The sequence below is a fragment of the Amphimedon queenslandica genome, unplaced genomic scaffold, assembly GCF_000090795.2.
Source record: "Amphimedon queenslandica unplaced genomic scaffold, v1.1 AMPQUscaffold_7877_Cont20176, whole genome shotgun sequence".
Classification (NCBI taxonomy): domain Eukaryota; kingdom Metazoa; phylum Porifera; class Demospongiae; order Haplosclerida; family Niphatidae; genus Amphimedon; species Amphimedon queenslandica.
The window spans coordinates 1-2254 of NW_003551843.1; the positions used below are offsets into that span (position 1 = coordinate 1).

The 2254-nt window shown below is 36.1% G+C and overlaps 1 long non-coding RNA gene across 3 annotated transcripts; it reads left to right on the plus strand.

The window, feature by feature from the left end:
* Positions 1–920: 920 nt before the first annotated feature.
* LOC109591549 (uncharacterized) lies at positions 921–2064 on the plus strand. 3 transcript variants are annotated; one of them, XR_002189868.1, is made up of 4 exons: positions 921–1024; positions 1073–1179; positions 1586–1710; positions 1875–2064. It is a non-coding gene; the product is annotated as an uncharacterized LOC109591549 (long non-coding RNA). The 3 variants fall into 3 exon arrangements; XR_002189867.1 differs by lacking the exon at positions 1875–2064 and having other exon boundaries at positions 1586–1818; XR_002189869.1 differs by lacking the exon at positions 1875–2064 and having other exon boundaries at positions 1073–1145; positions 1586–1818.
* The last annotated feature ends 190 nt before the right edge of the window (positions 2065–2254 follow it).

The window sequence follows — 2254 nt, forward strand, 5'->3', positions numbered from 1 at the left end:
TCTATGTTTTGTCTGTGTGGAGACTTCATCAGGAAAGACGATGTGACTCTAAGTTTTGTCCTTCACCTGATTCAGAAAGGAATTTATGTAATTTTTCATTAGATACAGTCTTTGAATCAGATTATTCATATTATAGCCAGATGTACAGCACATTCCCACAAACCTGGGGACAAAATTCAAGGGTATTGTGGATCAGAATTTTCTTTAAAACCTCCATCAGTAGCACCACAGGCCTACAATTATAGGGAAGATGTATCAGGAAATGAAAGAGAATACTTTTATGAATGCAGAGGAACACCTTCTATTACTAAATCCTTTTTCACAAGTACCTCTCCGTGGATAATTCCTTTTGATATCTCTGCAATAAAAGGTTATCAAGACCTTATGATGTTAAGCACTACCGCCACAATGGATATTGATATTTACAACACTCGATATTGCTTTGGGGGATTCACTATGGTAAAAAATAACCACCTAACAGCTGTAATAATGTGGAAAGGAGATCTTTACTATTATGATGGCATTAAGAATTCTCAAGATGACAGATTTCGACGCTTGGAAGACCAAGACTTTTTTGATCAGGAAGGATCTACTTTGATATACCTCAAACAGTGAACTTATCATAGTAGTAATTTTTGAACTAACAGTCAGACTATAATGATTGAGTTTATAACTAAAAATTAATCAGAACTAATTATAACCTTATTATAATAATTAATTATAAGAACTAAGAATTTATATAATTGTGTGTTTGTAGTGCTCCCGCTTATAGCCATAACGATTACTTCCTGTATAGGCGTAACTCCCGCTCCGTCTCCCGCTTTTTATCCGTCAACTCCCGCTCCGTCTCCCGCTTTTATCCGTCAACTCCCGCTCCTGATCCCGCTCCGTCTCCCGCTTTTATCTGGTCCCGTGGTAGGCGTGGTGTAAAGTGCAGAAATTAAAAATGGCGGATTTTCTGTCCAGCAAATACTACTCAGAAACTAAAGTTTTAAAGCTAAAACTCATCCTAGAAATTTTTGTGGTACATATCATTGTTTATAAAATGCTGTGACATGTTTATACATTGTAGAAGAAGACCTAGTGGTATAGAAATTACTGAAGAGGCTAACTGTATTAATTGTAATGGAAATCTTTTACTGAAAGTGAGTAAGATTCCTGCAGATGTACAAGCTAAAGGTGAGATTAGTTTGTTCTTTTTTTTTAGATTTTTTGAAGTGTGTCAAGTTATGGTTTTGTTTGTTTATGATTTGTTCATTTTGTAACATGTGCATGCTGAGCCTGCCAATTACATTCAAACAATGTTTAGATATTGCTTAATTTGATCTGCCATTTTATGATGGTTTTCCACAGAATATTGGCATAGTCCTCATGCATCCTCTGGCTCTTGTTCCAGCACTTTAGTACAGGGTATTTAGCCAAAAAATCTCAAAGAGGGAATTCTCTATTTTTATAATTTTCCCAATGCATACGCATGTTTTAATATTGTGTAGAATGTTTGAACTTCTGATCAAATTTAGATTTTTTTACAAATTTTTAAAGTTGCTCAAAAATCGTGCCAAATTAAGTGTCCTTTTATTTTTAGGTGGTCCTCTTAGTATCAGTGGAGAGGTAGCTCATGCCATCAATCTCAGTGGACTGAGGGAAGTGTGTATTAGGAGAGTGGATAAAGATGAAGTGACACTTGATTTGGTTGAATTCATATTTAAAGTGAGTTATGAGCATGAACTCTAGCAGTGCATGTACAAGCATGTGTGATACTTAAAACCTTTATTGAACCTACCAACTGTGATGGCTGTAACATCCCTTTCATAACCTGGTTTAGAGAAATCAGATTCAGATTGAATTTAGAGACTTTATTTTTGATAAAATAGATGAAAGTTCATCCTCTGACAGTCTTCAGGCTGATGTTGCTATAAGAGGTGTCTGGTAGCCATAGGGTACGTGCCTGTTTGATGTAAGAGTTATTAGTGATTTAATGATACCATAATGATGCAATGAGTCAATATTTGCAAATTATTGGGGCGAGCCTGAGCTTGCCCCACTAAGATGAGTAGGGGTCTTTATGTATGCATGGGCACGATACGGTGGTCTAACTATTATTAAAGTTAAATAGCCTAATCTTCCTTGAAAACGGGTGTGGTCACAATTAAAAAAATGGCGGCTATCAGCAAGTTTGAGTTTATTTGCAGCAAACTGTCGCCAAGGTAAGACTAAACTGCTGTCCAAAAGCTTCTCTAGCAATAAGGAAGGT